The 23,028-nt window shown below is 41.2% G+C and overlaps 1 protein-coding gene across 2 annotated transcripts in view; it reads left to right on the top strand.

Annotated features, from left to right (window-relative positions):
- Positions 1–4,355: 4,355 nt before the first annotated feature.
- Positions 4,356–23,028, top strand: part of LOC148011198 (uncharacterized) — a 28,699-nt gene continuing 10,026 nt past the window's right edge. The window contains exons 1-2 of one of the 2 annotated variants that reach the window (XM_087670662.1): positions 4,356–4,532; positions 4,637–4,790. The gene's annotated coding sequence lies outside the window, so the exon portion shown is untranslated. The remainder of the gene's footprint in view (positions 4,533–4,636; positions 4,791–23,028) is intronic. The other variant, XM_087670660.1, reaches the window with a different exon arrangement.

The raw sequence follows: 23,028 nt of genomic DNA, 5'->3' as shown, positions 1-23,028 counted from the left end.
GGCCATCTTGGATCTAAAAGTCCTTGCATGGTGAATGGTAAATGTTTGTGGCATTATCCACGTAGCTATACAAACTCCACAATGGAAGACGATCATGGTTACCCTATTTACATGAGAAGTAATGATGGAAGACGTGTTTTTGTTAGAGGAGTGTACCTCGACAATTGTTGGGTTGTGCCTTACAATCCCTACTTGAGAAAAAAATACAAAGCACCCATAAATGTGGAGGTGTGCTCAACCATTAATGTTGTTAAATGCCTTTACAAGTATGTGTACAATCTGCTCGGAGAAACACATCTGATGCAAGAAATGGTTCTACAATAGTTGAAGTTATTGATGAGATATATATGTACCTTGATGCAAGATATGCTTCGGCATTTGAGGCATGTTGGAGGATTTTTTAGTACCAATTGCACAATGAGAAGCTAGATGTCATACATTTGCATGTACACCTTCTGAGAGAAAATGTGGTCACTTTCCATGATAGTCACTATAAAAGGCAGGTAGTTTCTAATGCTAGCATGTAGCGAACAACTTTGATTGAATGGTTTATATGCAATAAAAGTCATCTTAAGGCCAATGTATTGTTGTATCAGGAGTTCCTGTAGCACTAGGTTTGGAATCCAACAAGGAAAATTTGGACAAAGTGAAAAAAAGGAGATGTCTACAATCGATACAATTCTGTATCCTGCTTTCAAAGTAGCTTTCATAGAGAAGGGCTTGCTAGAAAACGATCAAGAATGGTGAATGTGCATGGATGATATAATGTATGGTTTGATTGCTTCACATGGGCATAAACAATCTGCTAAGGCCTTGGTGTTTAATTTGGGTTTGTTGTACTTAAGGGACATCTTGTGCCAACATAGCTGAAGTTTATCCCAAATTGAAGGGATGCCAAAAATTGATAAATCTATGGTGTCGGCTTTCAATAATCCTTTGATCTATGAGGAGCTGGATATTGATATTGTGCACTAAAAACATGAGACCTATTCAATGGAGTCAAGTTTAAATGAATGTCAAAGAAGGGCATATTTGGTTGTACTTGATGCTATTGCCTCCCATTGTAAAGGTGTGTTCTTTTTGGACAAACTAGGTGGATTGAGAAAAAATTATTTGTACAATTGCTTACTAGCAAAGATAAGAGGGGAGGGGAAAGTTGTGTTGGCAACAACATCATTAAGTATTGCTGTATTGTTGTTGTCGAAGGGGCATGCTGCACACTCAAGGTTTAAGATTCCACTTGAGTTGAAGAGTACTTCATCCTACAACATTCCAATGCAACACCAGCTTGTAGAACTATTGAGGATGGCCAATCTTATTATTTTAGATGAGGCACAAATGACGCATTGATATGCTTTTGAGGCACTTGATAGAACATTGAAGGATATAATGGAATGTTATATGGCACTTGGAGGGAAGGTGATTCTTATCGGAGGAGATTTTTGTCAAATCCTACTTATAGTACCAAAGGGTGGTCATGTGATGATATAGTGGATGCAACCCTTTGTCTTTCTCCTCTATGGCGTCATATTCATGTTTTATAGTTGTCACAAAATATGTGTATTTTGGTGCAAGCCATTGGTAGTGGGAATCATGATTTTGTTGAATGGCTTCTCTCTCTTGGGGATGGTTGCAATTGTTTGGATGATGTTACCCACATTGCTATTCTAGCACATGGTTTTGTAGGACGTAATCATGGATGATCTCATCTCACATATTTACATGGACATCCATTGCGAGCAAGTTTATGCATATTTTTTCGAAGGATAGTCTATTTTTGCCTCAAACAACAAAGATATTGATATGTTGAACATGGATGCCTTGAGTAAAATGCTCACATGTATTACAGTGCCGATTCTATTACTGAGATAGATGCAAATCCATTCCTTTATTCAAGCAAGTACTTGAATACTATTGATCTAGGAGGAAAATTTCCCCTACATTGTTTGGTGTTGAAAAGAAAATGCACTAGTGATACTATTAAGAAATTTGAATCCTGCTATGGGCCTCCACAATGGTACAAGATTGATTTGTAGACAATTTCATAGAAAAGTCCTTGAGATTGAAATTACCACTAGTACTAATATTGGCGTTGTTATCTTCATACCAAGGATCATCTTTATTCCAATGTTTAGAGGGTTGCCTTTAGTCATGACGAGAAGACAATTCCCCGTTAAGCTAGCTTTTGCAATGACTATGAATAAGTCCCAAATTCGGACATTGGCCTTCTTGGGTCTCTGTCTAAAGGCGCCAGTGTTTTCCCATGGGCAACTCTATGTTGCTTTCAATTGTGTGAAATCTCCAGATTCCATAACGGTTTTGTTGGAAGACAAAAGTGAAAACTCCCTTACCACTACCAACATTGTGTACATCAAGGTGTTGCACTAGATAAATTTGCCTTTTTCTTTGGTGTTTCTATTCAAACATTTTGCATGGGATGCCATGTGAAAAACTGTATGTGTGAAAATTGTGATGTATGTAAAATTATGATGTTTAAAAATACTTTCTGATAGCAAGCTATGCAAAATTCATCCCCCTCCTTGGAATGGTAAGTATAACTATCAAATTTTACTATGTTGATTAGTCTTTTGTGTTGTGATGGAGCATGGCCAATCGTCCATCCCTATTGTGCATGTTGCAAGTACTAAACTAGTGCTTGTTACATCTCCAGATTCAATGGAAGTATGCAATGTCAAAGATGCTATGAGAAAAACATCTCAACGTTGCTTGCCTTCTTGGTGTCATTCTATCGGGTATGTTCTACTTGCTTCATTGTTTGAAGTTCATGAAGGTTCATTAATTCGTGGCTCATCTTGCTGCATTTTATGATGTGATCGTTCATCTTGCTTTGCTTGTGAGAAGACTGGCATTTTCATATGTATATGTGAATAGGATGTGCTTTTTGAAATTTGACCTCTCTTGCTTAGTTTTTCACTCATTGATGTATTAAAAAATCATTTTTTACTTACCTTCTTCAGATGTCTACCCCTATTTTTACAAATATTACCCTATGTCAAAAACTCAGCTACATCTCCAAGAGAAATTCACATCTTTGTTGTCGAATCCCATTATGTACAGGAGCCTTGCTTACGTTGTTGAGTAGCTGGCAACTCTCCCATACATGGAATCCTCCAAACTAGCATTTATAGAGATTCAATATAGCTCTTATGTCTAGTGTTTTTATGTCTTGGCCCCATTGGAAGCATTCTTGATTCAAAAAATACATTCTTCACACATCCTGCATCGTTGGGAGCATCATGAGTTCATGGAACTTTCATGTTTGGTTAGAATGCATCAATTATGCCTTGGAGATATTGTGTCCAATGAAATAGCAATTCACAAACCTTCTTCTAATTTTGGTGATTGAAATTATGTCTATTCCATTTGGTTTCTCTTTTACAAAACTCCCTTGTTAACAATTGCTTTGCATGTTGGTTTCAGGGCAAATGAAGTTTAGAAAAATTGGCAATTGCAACCATCTATGTAAAGAAAACATGCAAGCAACAATATCGCTAATGCTCCTATTCTTACTAGCACTGCCCTTAAGCAGAAAAAAGCTGTACGAATAGCTTTTTGTTTTTTTTGGGCATGTTATATTGGTTGGGGTTCTTCTCTTTCATTAGACTCCAAGGTACTATTTGCACTGTGTTTTGGGAGAGCATTGAAAATGATTTTGTTAAAAGGTGTCTTGTTCCTAATTCTTGCAATTTTGTAAATATTGGAGGTGAATGCTCATTTGTTTTTCTGCACAATGCACCTTTGAAAACTAAGTTCGTTAAGAAAAAACTTTTGATGGACGAAATGCTATGCCTCGATTGCTTCACAATGATGAACACTGCTAAACCCTTTTTGCTTAGGAGAGAGAGTGCCATATCTCAAATTTTCAAAGATTTCAAATCTCTTTTTTCTTAAGAGAGAGAGCTCCATACCTCAAATTTTCAAAGATTCCAATTCTCTTTTTTAATTAATTTAATATTTAAAAAACCTCACTTTATTTCTTAAATACCAAACCTCTTCTCCTTGTGCCACGTAAATTTGGGAGTCATCCAAGCAAACTTTTAAATAATAAATGGTAAAGAAAAGATTCATCTCTCTATCAAGCCAAATAAAATTTTCGAAGACTCCTCTTTTTCCTTTTGATGATCATATCTTATATTCAATTGAGAGAGAGAGAGAGAGAGAGAGAGAGAGAGAGAGAGAGAGAATGTGTATGGTATGTGCATTGACGTCTAAACCAAACCTTTAAATAATATATAAAAAACACATACATATATATACACACACGTGTCTTTGTTATATATACATACACGTATATATTAATATTACATCAGTCTTTCGCATTGTCCGCATAAAGACCATAGGAATCTAGGAAAGCGCTTGCAGCCTTTTGAAAACATGTAAGGTAGGTGTGGAATTTTTCACATGAGACCACCTTCCTCTCCGTATTTACCTCCGGGGGGGGGGACCATCTCTGAGAGCCATTGGTTTCCTCAGCAGATAACAACTCGATCAAGAGGAGGTCAATCAAGCAGGTACAGCCTTTGTATGTTTGCTCCTGCCTGATTTTGCTGTACAGGTCCTTAATTGCGTAGCCATTAGAGGCAATTTGCAAGTTGGGAGGTGTTTGTTTGTACAGGTTTTGAATCTGCATTGCAATTGCCAATTTGGAGGAGTTTGTGTGTATTTCTGCATAGCCATGAATGGCGAGAAGCAATTGTGATTCTGCATTGCCGTGAGAGGCAGATGTCAAGTTGGATGTACAGGCCCTTAATTCTGCATAGCCATGAGAGGTAACATGCAAATTTCGAGGAGTTTGTGTGTACAGGTCCTTAATTCCTCATAGCCATTAGAAGCACTTGACAATTTGGAGGGATTTAAGTGTACATGTCCCTAATTGTGCATAGCCATAGGGTGTAATCGCAAAATTGGGGGATTTTGTGCATATAGTCCCCCCAATTCTGGAGAACCACGAGACAGAATTTGTCAATTAGAGGAGTTTGTGTGTATAGGTTCTTAATCGCATCACTGTCAGAGACCATTGCAAGTTCGGAGGGCTTTGCGTGACAGTCTTTGAGGAGCTGATTTGTTGGTTCACTGCAATGTCGAAAACGAACACTTACAGTTATGTTGAAATATAGCCGTATATGTATTTGCTATATCAGTCCATACAATTTTCCAAGTGAAGTACTCTGGTTTGCTGCATAATAAGATCTTTCTCTTGCACAGTTGGAAATAGGGCACAGTTGGAAATCTAGATTGAATAGCATGTGCATAACAAGTCATCAAATGTCCAAACAATGCTTCACTTCAAAATGAGCCAGGCAGCACAATAAATGGCCCTATGCCTTGGAGGGGGAACCTGCCGGACAATTAAGTCCACCAGGCATTGACTTGTGCAGTCTTCATCATGCAGTACAGACATCAAACTTTGGCAATCTCCCATCAGACTGTTTTACTGCTCATGATAAACGACCTTAGAGCTGGGCCCCTAGCCGCTATCCGTAATACTATGGTTTTATCTCCATAACTCGCACGTGTAGCATTTATGATTTCAGAGTACTTCACTCATCCTTTCTTGAGACCGAGTGAACCAGATCAAGCCTACGACATTGTCAGGGCTGCTGTCCACAATTTCAGGCAGTCTAACTTGCTGGACTACTCAAGAACCATTCAAATGACTAAAATGCATGCTTTCTTGAGACTGGTCAATCAGATCAAGCTTGAGGCTGAAAGCCATTTTCTCTCTCTTTGAATCCTGGCAAAGTATTCCTAACTCAAACTTGTACCAAAATAGAAAACTTTTCTCCTTTCAAGCTATTTTGGACTGAAAACAGACAAGAGGGGAGAGAGGTGAAGTAGCCAAGAGCACATACACACAAAAGGAATGGAGACTTGAAAACACAAAGAGAGGGCTGAAATTTTCTTCTTCTTCTTCTTCTTCTTCTTCTTCTTTTTCTTCCACATAAAAGAACAAAGTCTATAACATGATAAAAGTAATATGAAAGTACCACAACATATGTACACACGGTCACTGAGTGTAAACACACTAGGAAAGAAGAGCTGACACAATAAAACAACAACACTTCCAAAGGGAAGAAAAACCACTAGTAGATCTCCTATCTGACATACTACCAGTCCAATCTGCATCTGTGTCATGTAAATCTAATGGCACACCTACACCGTAGAATAAAGCATAGTGTAATGTGGACTTGACATAGCACAATGTGCACCACACTGCATCCAAATGTGGCTTCTGTGGAAATTGCATAAACTAACTCTCCAAACCAACTATGTAGTTTAGGTCTGGCCTAGTGATCATAAAATATAAGGCTGTCCACAATCTTGCGATACATAGTGACATCCTCAATTAAGTTACCCTCATATGCACTAAGCTTAGCATTAACATCTACAGGTATAGAAATAGACTTACAATTAGTTATACCATACTTCTTCAACATATCCAATGCGTACTGTTTGTGTGACAACCATATACACTTTGGAGTCTTGATGATCTCTATGTCTAGAAAATAGCGCAGCTCTCCTTAATTCTATATCTCAAATTCAGCCTTGAGAAGACCCTTCACATTGTCAATCCGTGTCTCTATATCACCCACAATAATCAAATCATCCACATATATAGTAATGACCACAATACTTGCATAATTCTCACATACATAGAGTGAGTGATCAGCCTGTGCCCTACGAAATCCAATACTGATAAGGTATTTTGCAATCATGTCATGCCATACCCTAGGTGTTAGAGATTGTCATTCCTTGGACGGGCATTTTCCTCAGTTAGGATGTGTACATATGCATTTTTCCAGCTGGGCAGTCATTTGAGAGTGTTATCTCTCATATTGAGCATTTGACGGTGGCCTGGGAGATATGGCTGGAGTTGGGTTAGATGTATAATCGAATAACCGTCATGAAGCGAGTTTCTTTGGAAATGCAGATGCAGACCATGAGTGTCAACAAGTCATCTTCCATGCAGTGCATATCAACAAGCTGAGGCAGCTTCAAATGTAGGTTCAAAATGCAGGGAAGGTGATCACTTTTGAAGATTTGGCGATAACTCTCTTTCACAGTTACCACCCTGCTTCAGTGGTTTTTATTTCACCTTGATTGCTTCAAGGCGGTCTAAGACTCTTCAGTGGGAAGAGTTGGTTTCTATGGTCTTGGACCAAGAGGAGCAACTGAAACGAACCAATGCTTCGAAATCTGAGGCCTTGGTTGGTCAGTCCGCTTAGAAGAAGAGGAAGGACCAAAAGAAGGAGGACAAATCTAAGAAGGACAAAGATAAGGAGTCTACTTGTCACATTTGTGGCAAAATAGGTCACTGGATGAAGGATGGCCCAGACAAGGAGAAGAAGGAGAAGGAGAAGAAGGAGAATTTTTCAAAGGATTTCGGAGTGATGGCTACTCCCTCATTAGTTGCTTTCCTCCATTTCGAGGTGGTTAAGGATTTTCCCCTGACAGCTTCTGATGTTGCGTTGACGGCCCCATTTACTCGGGAGTGGATTGTTGACAGTGGTGCCTCTCGGCACATGGACTCCTTTTTCAGCAGGTGTTGCTCATTTGTGGCCTTCGCATGGCCAGATTCTCATTGGTGACAGGTTGTCTATTCCTATGCAGGGACATGGCAATATGCATCTTATTCCAGATGGACGTGGTGGTGCCCATACATCTGAGGTGCTTTATGTGCCGGCTTTGGGTTATCATCTTCTCTCGATGCACAAGATTTGTGCCCTTGGCCTTTTGGTCGAATTCAATGTGGATTTTTTTCGGATCTTGATCGAGGATCGAGATAGGTTCTTTCTTCAAGTTATAAGGAGAATGGTGTCTACAAGTTGCGCTCTTCTTTTGCCTTGACTTCTCTTCTTCTTACCTCCCAAACTCAGTCCGAGCTTTGGCATACTCAGTTTGGCCACCTCAATTATGATTATCTTTGGAAGGCATCTTAGGGATAGCTTGTTCGAGGTTTGCCAGATATTGTGGTGAGCTAGTAGCCTTGTGTATCTTGCATCCGTGGGAAGAAAACTCGTGATGTTGTTCCCAGCAAGGCTTCGAGGTGGTCTTCAGCACCCTTGGAGCTTGTTTCTACCAATCTTTGTGGACCGATGAGGACGGAGTCCCTTAGAGAGCTTGTATTTCATGCTAATTATGGATGATTACAACAAGATGACATGGGCCTATTTCTTAAAGCTGAAGTCGAAGTCTTTCTCCAACTTTAAGGATTGGTTGCTCTTTGAGGAGAACTAATCGAACCAGAAGCTGAAGACCTTACGATCGGATAAGGACGCAAAATTTTTTTCTAATGAGTTTGCTCGTTTTTGTGCAAATCGTAGTATTCACCAGGAGTTTTCCAATACAAACACCCCTCAGGAGAATGGCATCTTGGAGCGGAAGAATCGTAGTGTGATCAAGATGGCCTTGGAGTATCATCAGACACCTTAGTGTCTATGGGCTGAGGCTATGGCTATTGCAGTTTACATCCTTAATCGTTCGCCTTCTTCCGTTGTTGTTGGTATGTCTCCATATGAGGCGTACCTTTGGGTCCAAGCTAGATGTTTCTTATCTTAGGGTTTTTGGGTGTAATGCCTATGTTCACATCCCGAAAACACAACGTGAGAAATTTGAAGCGGCTTCCAAAAGATAGGTGTTTGCAGGCTATAGCTCGTAGTCCCAAGGCTATTGATTATATGATCCTGTTAAGCAGGATGTCTACATGAGCCATGACGTTCGGTTCGTGGAGATTCCAACCCCAGACGGGGGTGAGGATCACCCTATTCTTGGAGATCCCGGTGATAGCTAGGCCCCTGCGACTGTTTCTCTGGAGCCTATGCCTCTTGAGGGCTCTTCTTCGGATGAGGAGCTTAGTTCCTAAACACCGGGTTCACCGATTGCTCCTCCGCTGTCGGTGGACCTTTCAAAAAATTCAGCAGATGTTGAGCGACAAGGCAAGATTTAGCCTCCTTGTTGGACTCGTGACATGCTCCAAGATTCAAGGATCGAGGGGGTCCCTGAGGAGTGGCAACTGCAGGATGGATCGTAGAGGTCACCATACAGGTCACGGTGGCACGAGGCACATTCTATGGAGCTTGTTTGCTCTAACTATTGTTTGACGTCCCGTGTTATGCAGGATAGAGAGCCTACCTCCGTGAAGGAGGCTTTATAGTTTGATCATTGGTGGAAAGCATTGGAAGCTGATTTAGAGGCTATTGAGAGGAATGACGCTTGGTACCTTGTGCCTCCTCCTTCTCATAAGAAGGTGATTGGTGTCAAATGGATTTTCAAGACCAAGTACTGTAGTGATGGCTCTTTGGACAAGCGCAAGACCCGCCTTGTTGCTAAAGGTTTTACTCAGCATCTAGGTATTAATTTCCATGATACTTTTGCCCCCATTGCTCGTATGGCAACGATTTGTGCTGTTCTTGCCTTGGCTAGCCATAGGAGATGGCCCGTCTTTCAGTTGGATGTGAAGTCGGCCTTCTTGAACGATGATTTGAAGGAGGAGATTTATGTAGAGCAGCCTCTTGGCTTTGGATCCTCATATGGGAAGGTTTACATGGTCGTGTGCTGTTTGTTTTGTATGTTGATGACTTGATTGTTAGAGGTGACCATGCACAGAAGGTCGCAGAGATGAAGGAAGCTTTACATTAGAATTTCGAGATGACGGATTTGGGACTTCTCCATTTCTTGAGCCACGAGATTTATCAAACGACTTAAGAGGGGGATTTTCATCTCTTAGCAAAGATATGTACAAAAGCTGTTGGTGACTTTTGAGATGGAGGATTGCAAGTCCATTTCTACTTCTATGGATCCGAACTAGAAGGCCACTTCACACTCAAATTCTCTTTTGGCAGATGCTACTTGCTACCGTTAGCTGATTGGATCGTTGATTTGGCTCCTTAACACACGGGTTGATTTGTGTTTGGCTGTAGGTCTCTTGGTTGGGTTCATGAGTGAACCTCAACAGGTGTATGGGCAGGCTGCTCAGAGCATACTACGATTTCTAAGGGGGAACTCCGACTTAGGGATTTACTATCTTGCAGGTATATGTGAAACCAACCTTCCTCCTCGGATAGGGTGGTAAATAACTAGATTAAGCACTATTTACAGCAATTAACAAATTCGCAAAACTGAAAAGTACACTTTACCATATAATCTTGGACATTGGACACCCTGTTGGCCCCAAAATTGGCGCCCCTTTCGGTATTTATTTAACTTAATTGAGGAAGAAGTTGATGTGCAATGGGATTCTCCCAAACCCTTTCGGTATTTCAACGCCCCTTGCTATTCAAAATGACCAGCAAGTCTTTAATCTGATCTGTCCTTTGATTTGGGCAATCAATTGGCCTTCACCTGCTTTGATGGAGATGGAAAATGCCCCAAACTCAATTATTTTCTGGCCCCTCCACTTGAATAGGCTAAAAATAGCTTCAGCCCTGTTGAATCCTAGTCTTGGAGTTTCCAATTTCTGGCACGCTTCCCGAGGCTGCTGCTCAACCCTAATTTTTGCTGCAAATTAGGGTTTACAGTAAAGAAATCTGAAATTTCTCAGCCTCTGGTGATCTCAATGCTGCAATCTTTGGAGCAAGGCTGTAGAAAGTCTAGGAGATGAGAGAGAATGCTGAGGAGAGAAAATTCAGACTTTCTTCGTGAAGAACTGAAGAAAATCTGTCATTTATTGCTCTTGCCTTGTCTCAACAGCTTGTAGATGCAAAGAACTGAATAAAATCAATCATTTACTGCTGTTGCCTTGTCTCAACAGCGTGTGGATGCTGTCACCTGCTGTTGATTGGTCTTCTCTTGCCCCTAGCTGCCTACTCAGAAGGTCCTCCAATAGCTGCAAATCAAATGACCAACAGCATCTCCTCCCTCTCTCTTGCAAGTTGAATACACTAAAAATGCATCTCTCTAGCCTCTAAAGAAGTTTTTCAGTCTTACATGGACATTTTTGACAAGTGGCAACCTTCCCAAATGGTTTTTCTAGAATTATCCATAATTAAATATTAAATTTCAGTCTTTAAATACTGAAAATTAATCTAATAATTATTTCGGTGCCCTAAAAAATAATCTGATTGGCCAATAATTAAATTGGCTAGGAAACTTCCATTCATAAGTGTCTCTGTGCCATCTTTGACCATTAGATTGGTGTTAGGTATCATTAAATGCCAGTTCTCTAGTGTCACCAACCGACACTTATGGCCAAATGAATGACCTAGGCCAACAACTGGCACCAGATACCACCAAGTACATGTGCGGCATAACTTATAGCAACTTTTGTCTCTGACATCCCGTGATTTCCTCGGGTCCTGAGCTCGTAAATTTACTCTAACCCCAGTTACGCCTCACATGTGCAACGTTTACTTAACCATGTGATTAAAAATTAATCCACGTGTTAAGTGAGGATTCAAAAATACATGTCCTCATGATAACAGGTGCTTTCGATCTTGTCCTTGAAGGTTGGAGTGATTCGGATTAGGCTAGCGATGTGGACCACAAGCGATCTACTATAGGTTACTATTTTACCTTGGGTGCAAGTGTTATCTCTTGGAGTAGCAAGAAGCAGCCCACGGTAGCCCTATCTTCGAATAAGGTGGAGTATCGGGCCGTGTCTTCTACCACATGTGAGACTGTGTGGCTTCGGAGATTGTTGGAGGAGCTTGGTTGCCCCTAGACTTGTCCTACTATTTTGCAGTGCGACAATGAGAGTTGCATTGCTTTGGCACGGAATCTCGTATTCCATGCCTAGATGAAGCACGTAGAGATCCAGTACCACTTCATCAAGGAGAAGCTTCTCGATGAGACCATAGATGTGGAGTACTGCAAGACGAAGCACAATCTTGCAGATCTATTTACGAAGGCGCTTCTCTAGGCTCAACTTCGACTACATTCCAAATCCCTCAGCCTTATGCCTCGTCTAGGATTTGAGAGGGAGCGTTAGAGATTGTCATCCCTTGGACAGGCATTTTCCTCAGTTAGGTTGTGTACATATGCATTTTTCTAGCCGGGCAGTCATTTGAGAGTGTTTTCCGTGTGTGGAGCAGATTTATTATTTGTCAGTGCCACATCAGCAGCCAGACATGCAGGTTGCAGTTGGACTGCCACGTGGCAGTCCAGTTGGACTGTGCAGTACACTCGGCCAGTTTTCAGTACAGTCGGCTGTAGCGGACCTGATAGTTTTTTTTGCTTCTTCTTCAGGCTATAAATAGCCTGCCACCAGCCCACTCACACTTGCAGTTGCAGATTTCAGGGCAGAGATTGGGCAGATTGCAACAAACTTCGAGGTGTCCAGCAGGGTGACGTTGTCAAGGTCGAGATACGCAAACATACGGACTGCGCCCGTGTACATATGTGTATTCCTTTGTATTCAGCATACTTTATACAACAGATCTTGTTCTTCTGTCTCTTTCTGTGTGTGAATGTGTGTTCACTCTACTCACTCAGTCTTGGTCCCATGCTTCTGCATCGCTGTACTCTCACACTAGGTGCTTGCTTTAGCCCATACAAGGCCTTGCGAAGCTTGCATACATAATCTGGATGATTCTTATTCACATAACTAGGTGGTTGCTCCACATAAACTTCCTCTTGCAACTCCCCTTGCTAGAAGCCATTCGTAACATCCATTTGATGTATGATTTGACCTTTTAATATAGCTACTGCTATGACAGTCCTTATAGTGGCTATCTTAGCCACTGGAGCAAAGGTCTTCTCATAATCAATACCATGAGTTTGCACATATCCTTTGGCAGCTAGCCATACCTTTATAGCGCTCAATAGATCCATTTGACTTATGCTTGACCTTGTAAATCCATTTGTAGCCAATAGCTTTCTTGCCTTCAAGTAAGGGCACTAACTCCCATGTATCATTATCCATCAGTGTAGCCATTTTTTCATCCATAGCATAATCCCGATACTCATTATCCACTGCATCCTCAAAATAGGTGGATTTCACATCTCGCATAAGCTTAGCCACGTATGCACAGTGATGAGCTACATAGCTATCATGTGGTATACTAAGTTAGGAAGTACTGGAGCACTCTATGGTTGCTCTTTACTATAAAACGACTGCCATATAGGTAGCAGTGCCATTTCTTAATAGCGTGGAAGATGGCCAACATCTCTTGGTCATAAATATTCATTTGCATCTTGTCATCAAGCTTACGGTTCTCAAAAGAAATCACACCGCAATATAACACTAATACCTTTGCCACTGGCATCACACCGAATGGTAAACTCATTGGAGAAATTAGGGCATGCGAGGATGGGGGCTGAAGTAAGCATTTCCTTCAACTGTGTAAAGCTGTGATCAGTTGTAGCATCCCAAAAGAATGATTCTTTCTTCAACCGATCAGTCAAAGGTACTGCAATGGTGATATAATGCTTAATGAAGTGTCTATAAAATGAAGAGAGACCAAGGAAACCACATAATGAAGTAGTGTTGGATGGCGTGGGCCAGTTTTTTACACATTGCACCTTCTTGGGATCAGTTTGTATGTCATTTTTGCTAACAATGTGTCCCAAGTACTCCACTGATATTTGCATGAAGATACACTTACTTTCCTTAGCAAAGAGTCGATGCTCTCTCAAGATATCAAGCACCCTTCTGACATGTGCCAAGTGCTCCTCTTGTGACTTGTTGTAAAAGAGAATGTCATCAAAGAAAATGAGCACAAACTTGAATAGGAAGGGATGGAGGATTTTATTCATGAGGCTCTAAAATGTGGTGAGGCATTAGTTAACCCGAAAGGCATCACGAGAAAATGGTAAAGCCCACGATCAGTTGTGAAAGCTATTTTGATCTCATCACCCTCTCACATGTGTATCTCTGATCATAGCTCGAGCGTAGATCAATTTTAATAAAGAAGCGTGCCCCTTTCAACTCATCCAACAAGTCATCAATCCGTGGGATGGGGTATCGGTTCTTAACAATGATTTTGTTCAAGTCCCTGTAGTCAATGCACATGTGGAAAGAGCCATCTTTCTTCTTGACTAATAGGATGGGAGATGCATAAGGGAAAGAACTTGGTTGATTAAAGCCCATCTCAATTAACTCCTTGACTTGCTTGGCAACTTTTTCACATTCACACCTGGAGAGCCTATAAGGTGGCTTGTTCACTGGCTTGGAATGGGTCTCTAAATCAAGTGGGTGATCCACTTGTCTCTTAGGGAAAAGGGCTATAGGCATCTGAAATAGATTACTATACTCCTGAAGTAAAGCTTGCAAGGCTAAATCCTTAGATACTTTGGAGGGCTGATCTGAATTTTCCTTGTTCAAGTGCAAGACAAAGATTTGTTAGCATTTCTTAAACTCCCATTTGAGTTGCTTTGCTGTAATTAGCTAAAAATCAGCATTATCATGAACTCTCTCTAAGCGAATGAGTTGTCCATGCATCATAAACTCCACATAGAGCTGAAAGAAGTCCATAGTAAAATTTCCCAATTGTTTCAACTAGTCACAATCCAAGACAACATCAATGGGGGCCCATGTCTAATGTGATTAGATCAACCAATGCCATTTAATTCTCAGCCAAGCATAGGGGAACTTTGGAACATACATGTGTGTTGATTTCATTGCCATTTGCTGCTTGAACTTTCAAGGGGTGCTATAATTTCATAGGGGTGTATTTTAGCTTATCAATGACTGATTTATTGACAAAACTGTGTGTATTACCACTATCCACAAGAATAAACACATGCTTCCCATTAATACTGCCTTGAATGCATAGGGTGTTGGGGCTCCTAGAACCAATCCAAGCATCCAAAGAGACGGAGCAAAGGGAGGTGATAGTTGGATGGGGTGTCAAATCAAGAGCATGGGTGGGGTAACTGCCTGGGTCAAAGGGGAATCCATCCTCCAGATCATAGAACTGCTCTTGGTTCACATCCTCAGTATACTCTTCATTTTCAATAGGTAATTCTTTCTCATCATTGTTCCAACCTTCCATTACATATATGCTATAAACTTTGACCTTGGCTGTCTTGTAAGGGCATTTTGAGGCATGGTCGGCTATGTACTTATCTCCACATTTAAAGCATAGGCCTTTTTCTTTCCGCTCCTTTATAACATTTGAGGGAATGAACCATTGATCACTTGAACCATTCAAAGGTGATGCAGTGTGGTATCTATTTTTAGCATGTTTGCTCTCACCATTAGAGCCAATTGCTGTCCTAAAAGTGCCATGTTTTCTGTTAGCATGGAAGGGGGGATAAGTGGGTATTTTAGGACTACTATTAGGCATGGGATTGCCTCTAAATACACCCCCATATGGGGTTGGCTTCAATGGGATGTAGGGCTGTCTATAACTGGTGCGGGGCTGTCTATAACCTTGTTGAAAACTCTTATTTTTATGGTATTTCTTACATATCTTTCAGCCAATTCAATAGTATTAAATAGGGTAGGCTTTTGAGCCTTGATATTTGCCGATAGGCTTAATTCCAACCCATAAATGTACTTGTGAAATTTGGCATTATCACTAACGCTCTCCATATACATAGTCAAGTTCATAAACTAATTTGTGTACTCTCGTGCAGTAAGATTGCATTGGTCAAGATTGTACCATCGTCTTGCCAACGGCTCTTTTTTCACGGGGGATACAAATACTTGAACCATATGCATTTTAAAGTCTTTCCAATCAATAAATTGATGATTCTCTTGATTGATATAATGCCACTATATGTAGGCAAATCCTTTCAAGTTGTGAGGTGCCTCCTCCAACAGACCTGGAGGAGTCCTCTTAGTAGTCGACCGAAATTCATACCTATACACATTACCATCTAGTCTTCCTATGGGAAACCTAGGACTTAGTTGAACATGGGAATCTCAGGTCTACTTCACAGGGGAAGCGTGGACAAGTCACCCCTAACAGTAATTTAACGCCCACCTAAGAAAGACCACTTTGTAATCAATCAAAGGCAGGAGTGAGGTTAACACCGCACTTGGTTTAAAGAGAGTGAGAGACGGGGGAGAGTGTAACTCGATTCCCCTATCCATAAGGTAAAATTTGAACTCCGGCCTCCTAAAACGGTGTTAAACTCGGTAACTAATCCTACCGATATTGGGAGGGTCACGATTTAATCAGCTCTATCTAGTGTTGGAAAGTTACCCGACTTATTGGGTCCACCCAACCATAGGCGTTCGATCGTCAGGATCGAAGTCTCTCACTTTCCTCAATTGCGTTTGCTTTAGTTTTCTAATTAGCAAAGTATACTATCAGGCTGTTTGGACATATTAAAAAAAACAGCTTTCTTTTATTACTCAGTTAAACTGGGTTTGTTAAACTCAATCTTGAGCACATAACAAACAATTCGGAAATCAAATACTTTATTTCATAATAATAAGCAGGATCATCACTCCGCAGAGTGGTACAAAACCGTCTTTTTGCAAAAAGACATTGTCTAGCTAGGATAGGACCTTCCAATCTCATAGGATTGGGCTGTATGTGATTGCACTTCGTCTGCGATCAACAGGGAACTTACTAGCTCAGATCTCCTCTAAGCTTCCCTAAGCCTTAGGAGCCCTCCTACATAGCAGGGCACTTATTACTCGACCCTTTGTCCTCTTAGGTGCTAGAGTGATAAAAAATCAAAAATACCTACCTCCCTTGGGAGCATAGGTCCCCCACCTGCAGGCGAGTTTTTCCGCACTCCGTAGAGTGTTAGGGAGCATTGGGCTGGGGACCCCAACGTCCCGAACCACCACAATTCACAACTCGTCCGGCTGTTACAAGCTCGGAATCATAAGAGACATAATTCATCATTCACAAATCCAAAAGCAGTCATAACCATAAAACATTTTTAACACACTTGTCAATGTATGTGATGCATAGAATCTATCCCCCTCATCAATTCTCGTGTTCTTTCCTAAAAAGCAATTGATAATACTAACATGTCTTTGTAAGTTTAAGTACGTTTTAACTAATCGTAATCTATGTAACAGACTTATCCTATGGGCTTTTCTAACATTACTAACTTATCCCTCATTTTATCGTAAGATGAAAAAAAAAGCAATAACATAAAATAGAAAAATTAGGAAGTTGTAGAGTTAATAGCTTAAAAGTGATTCTTTTTTTATGTACTAAACGTGATTATCTCCGTTCGGTCATCCATCGTGAACCCCGTGTATGACTGCAACCTCGGTTTGTTCTGAAATAACCGGTCCTTCGGGTTGAATGGATTCGGGGGTAACTTTCACTTGCGCTTCAGCTTCGTGTTGAGTTCCCTCAGCAGCGGCTACTTCCTTGTGTTGGGAAGCTCTCTGAGCATGACCTCGCTCAGCATCTTGACGTCTCTTGGGAGCCATGGAAGAAGCTTGATGGATTTGAGCAGCGCTTTCGCGTAGGTGTGGAGAGAGAGAGGTTCGGCTGATTGCAGCGCAGAGCTTCGTCATGTCAACAGTAGAGAGACTTGTGCATGGGTTGTTTTGACGTGACGCTTTATCCCTGTTTATATAGTAATCAAGGAGGGGGGGTAAAAGAGAGAACAGTTGCTTTTAGAATTTTCGATGACATCATCGATGATGTCAGAGAGGGGGCTCCATTTTTGGAACGTAGTACCACGAATTGTGTCGTTGGGCGGGCGTCACTCCAAGGCTCACGACTAAGGCGGCAACTAAGGCGGTGACCAAGGCATAGACTTTGGCATCTTGGTCTTGGCATACTTGGCAATGGCTATGAAGGCTTTGTTGGCGCCATTGGCTACGCACGAGAAGCTCCCACTAGCTCATAGGAAAAGCTTCTTAGGAGGTTACTCATCTCGGTAGTATCGTCACCCAAGTGCACTTAACTGTCAAGTGACTATCCATTAGGCTAGTTCTTTTTATTGTTCTATATTACAAAGATAGTTTTAATAAGCTTGTCTTGGGAGGGTTTCCCAAGGCTTCCTTCAATTATCTTCATAGTTAGAGCTAGTTTTAAAAATGTGCAATCTTTACCATTTTGTTTTTAACATAAATCAATTTTTGGAATGTATACGTACAAGTTATATTAAAATAAACTAAGCAATGGGGACATTACACAAGTGGAGAGATGAAAGATAATTTTCTGATAATCCGTGCAAGGGTAAGTATTAAAGTAGGACTCTAATTTGGAGGTCCATTTTCCAAATCTAATGGTGATGGGGACTGCCCATTATACTTGGTGAGAAGGATCTTGTTACAGAGATCATTAGGGCCTTGCTGCCCATGGAAACCTTGCTCTCCATATATACCATGATGGCTGTACATACCATGTTGTCTAGATATCCCATGCTGCCTATTATAGCTATGCTGGCTAGTATTACCATGTTGGTCATTGATACCATACTGTCCATGATGGGAGTGATCCATATAAGTTTCATTGGGGCTCCTAGGAAGAGTGGGGGAGCTTCTATCAATGGTGGATGATGGTCTACTAGAGGGTTGGCTGTATATATGATAGAGGAGCTCAAAAGAGACTCGTCATTAGTTTGAGAGGGATCACAGACTTCATAGGTGGAAGGAGAAATACCCATGGATCCAAGAATGCTTTGTGACCATTGAGACTCGTGCTTGGACTCGTTCACCTTTTCTTGGGCCGGAGTGGTAGCTATCTGAGCTACAAGAGTGGTGAGCTGCTCTAGGGTTTGTTGAGTCTGAGAGTTCGAGAGGGCCATTTGCTCAATTGCTACATCAATTTAGACAACATATGGTGATGGTTGGCAACCATGTCATTATGCCTCTCCATGTGATGAAGCTCATGCCAACATAGAGTATGGTTGAGCAGGCTATAGGACTTCCTCATGCATATCACCATGATAATCTTGTGCTGATTTAGGTTCATCATTCATTGAGGTCTCGGAGTCCCTAATCTCCCTTTGGGCCTCTTCATGGGTCTTACTTTTGTCTTTTTGACCTGCCATTTAGATGCAATCCACAGGACCCACTGTCAGTAAATGGGGCATAACTTTCAGCAAGAAACTTTGATCGGTGAGATTTTTTATTCAAATCGAAGGAAAAGAAGCCCTCTTCAAGATAATCTATTAAGCTTTGTGACAGATAATGATCAGAGAATTCTGCAATTGGATTTTTGTGCCTATCTTGGAGTGGTCTACACCCTATCCACAGTGACCTCAGTGCACAAAAATGGCCATAACTTTTAGACCATAGCTCCGATTGGGGAGATTTTTGATTCAAATTAGAGGGGACGAAGCCCTCTTCGAGAGGAGCTATAGGGTTCACTCTAGGTGTAATACAAAATTTTCTATAATTGGATCTTTGAGACTGTCCCTGAGTGAGTGTGACTATCTGTCCCATTTCCCAATTGCACTGTATGAATAGCTCATGGGCTAAGGGACTTGAGTATCATCATAAGAAACATCTTGAGCATATTGAGCATAATCCCAATAACATTTACATATCCATTTGCTCTGTTTTAATTGCATAAGTGGATCTTAGTGCCATACATCTCTTTGACCATATACATGTCAAGTGTCATATATGGGTACCATGATTACTGAAGGTGTGTCCAAATGGGGGTATTTCATTGAGAATGAGGTGACCATGGAGTATCCCTGCACCTGTATACAAGTATCGGGCTCCGGATTAGCGAGAGGTGGGCAAAGTTCTCCCCAAGCAGGGTTGTGTACCCCTTCAGGGTCTTAAGTGCTAATGGAGGGATACCTTTTTTTTGGCTTACCACCTCACTTGGTATCAGCCTTTTTCCTTAGCCGGAGTATACATGGCATATATTTTTATTAAACAACCAAGATGAGGTACATTGGAAAGTAAGCATTAGGTCTTTTTATGAAATGCAAGGATTAAACAAGAGCTTGGGTGGGACTTACCTTGGTAGTCCAATGACTCACTGGCTGCTACTTACCTTTTTTACAATGGCTTAATATCCACTTGGGATTAATCCAAGGCATACATGATCAAGTAAGAGTTAATGTTAAAAAAATAAGATGGAGAGTTAATCATGATGCATTGGAAGACAAATGGGTTACTGCTTTCGAGTGGGTAACATGCATACAATGAAAGATTCAATTAAGAGAGCATATGCAACCGTCATCTCTCCAACAAAAGGAATTAAGCTCAACAAGTGGATTAAAATGAGAGATTAAGATTGGATTAACATATCTCTTCACTATTTGGGGGAGATAGATGAAACATGATCCACCATGGTGCCAAATTCTCCATTTAGCAAGCCCGGTTGATTAGAGCATTCCAATGGATGAAGCCTTGAAGAATTGGATGCTTCCACTGATGGTAGAGACTCCTATGCTTCTGCCCTAGCTTAATCTTCAAGAATGAAAAGCTTCAAAGGAAGCTTTCATGAGTGCCCACAAGATTCCTTCGCATGCTAGAGCTTAATGTTTAGGGAAGAGAGGTCAAAGGGGGTTAAAGGATCTCTTGAGGGTTGAACTTCCAAGGATATCTATTCACAATGTTCATTGTCAGTGAGTTACCCTAACTCCAACTGTGTTCTTTTATCAGTTTGTGCTTTATTATATGATTGTGTTTGTATTTTTGTGTTAGGGTATTTCTCTACATGGTATCAGAGCTAGGTTCTCTCTGAAGAAATCTAGATCTTGATTTGAAAGCTCTTTGCAAAAGCCAAGAACCATAGTAGGCCAGATGACTCCGAATATGTCTACACCAACTCAGTCCCCAAAAGAACATTTGCCAAGAACCGAGTAGGAGTGGCATCCATTGTCAACTCCACAAGGTTGCGACACAGTGGGTGATTCTTTTGATTTCATTGGTGACATCACTCATCCACATGGCCCGATCTTTGGCAATGCATGCAGAACCTATTCTTTTTAGGAAGTTGTTGCCAGATGGATTTAGTTTCTTTGGTTCCATTTGAGGAAGGGGTGTCACCCTTGTTTTGAGTTGCCTTTGCATCTTGTGAGTTCTTGCCACTGCTAGTTTTCCCTTGTGAAGAAGAGGCAACTAAACCCCTCTCTAAATAAGAATGGGGGTAGGACTTCTTGTGGACTTGATCATGCAACCTTGCATAACACAAGAATTGACATTCGAACTTATAGAAGGTTGGCAATCGGGGCAACGAGATGATGTGCTGGATGAAGTGGAAATACTTTTCAAGAAGCCTGTTTAGAAAGAATGTAACTTGATCGTCATTAGACTTCGGTGAGCCAGTAGTGCTCAGTGTATAGTTGCCTATATTCTGCCAACTTGACTTTTAGATCATCCCTTGCCTTAATGGAAAGCTCCTGAAGCTTAAAATTGAGATTGATATGTCGAGTGTGATCTCTTGCTGCATAGCAGTCAATAGGTAACTCCAATGCTCAGATGGGGCATGGTGACTGCATGAGTAGCCCATGTAGGAGGGATAGAGACACATGGGGCAAAGGATGGAAATCTTTGTGGGAGTGACCCATGGAGTGTGTGATGGCGCACCATAAGCAAAGAATAGAAATCCCTATGTTTAAGAGGCCGAGAGATGAGGAGCTGAGTGTTGAAGGGAAGTGAGGGGGATATACCTATCACCCGTGTCCCAAGGTAAACTGATGTGCTCACTTGTGGGTGTGGGTAAGGCATAGTATTAAAGGGTGCCATTCCCCCTAATGATGTACTAGGGTACAAAGTGGCATTTAGCTGAGGATAGGTGACAGTGGGTGTAGAGCAAGAGAAGGAAATAGGAGTAGAGATGGAAGACCCAACTCAGAGTATACTGGATTTAGAAGCAAAGTGCAATCCTAAATTATTGAATGCAAAAGAAAGAGATTTAGGAGATGTGGGTGGGACAGGAGGGAAGTGTGAAAGAAAAGTGCCAACTCCATGCTCAGAAGAGATAGAAGATACTGTCCCAAGTATACCTGTAGATATATATTTGCGTTTGGAGCCTCCTCGATTAAAATTAACATACTAAAAATTATACGTATCTTGCATATCAAAAGGAGAAATAGGGGTGGATTTTGATTTATATGACTCGAAAGGGTCATATAAACCTAACACTAGGCCTGGCTAAGATATAAAAGTGGTTTGCTAGTTGTTCCAAATGCTGTATGTCCTCCCTAATTGAAAACGTGGCCAACCTCACCAACCGGTTTGGATGTAGTAGAAAAGCTGGTAGGAGGGAGTGAAGTTGGACCATACTCATTGCGCATGAATTCTTCAAACTCCTCATCTATCATGAAGCTAGGAAAAGGAGAAGAAAATGAATATAAAGGTGAAGTGTTATCTTCCTCGTCAGGTCCATAATACCTCCTTAGGACCTCCAATGATGGAGAAGCCTGAAACGACACCATGGGATCCCAAGGATTCTGAGACATTGTGAAATGGTTATGTGTCGTCTGTGTATCTCGCACAAAACCAAGCCTCCACCATACCACAGGATACTCTTTAACAAAGGTGTGAAATCACCCAAAGTTGAAAGCTGTTAGATTTTAACAAAGAAGGTGTGAAATGATGAAGGTGGCTTGTTGGACAGAAAAACACAAATGTTATAGTAGTTGCTTGATGATGGCAGCTTGTCGCCTAGCTCCTGGAGGTTTAAACGCAAGCAAGGAAGGTGCTAATGATGACATGGACTGTTGGCGGCTGGGATGGTAGGTAGACAGCAAACACAACAAGCTGAGGAGTCCAAATAGCAAGGTGGTAGCTAAAGATAGGTCACCAAGTCCTGAAGATCGAAGGGCTGCAATCGGCAGGGGTTGGACAGCCGGCGGTCGATTGGAGCTGATGGCTGAAATCTGCATGTGAGATAAGAAACCTGCACACAAGGATTCTGAATGGTGGGCAGCTTGTCTATTTATAGATGCAAAAGGATCCTCCCAAATTAGGGTTTTGCATGTGGGATATAGAAACTCTCTAGAAACCGCTCCCTGTTTAGTGACACTTTTGGCAATTTACATGTTTTGGGGCTGTTTTAAAGAGCTAATCAGATTGTAATGCATTTTTAGCTCAAGAAAGATCTTTTTGTGGACCTGATCATGGAGCCATTCATAATGCAAAAGTTAAAATTTGAAATCATTGAAGGTTGGTAGTAGGGGTAAAGAAATGACTTGCATAAAGTGGAAAGTATTTAGGAGGTAGCTTATTAAATG

Source organism: Lygodium microphyllum, chromosome 28, assembly GCF_053477565.2.
Source record: "Lygodium microphyllum isolate KBCC chromosome 28, Lygodium_microphyllum_v1.1.10, whole genome shotgun sequence".
Taxonomy (NCBI): domain Eukaryota; kingdom Viridiplantae; phylum Streptophyta; class Polypodiopsida; order Schizaeales; family Lygodiaceae; genus Lygodium; species Lygodium microphyllum.
This window is presented reverse-complemented; position numbering and strand designations above follow the sequence as displayed.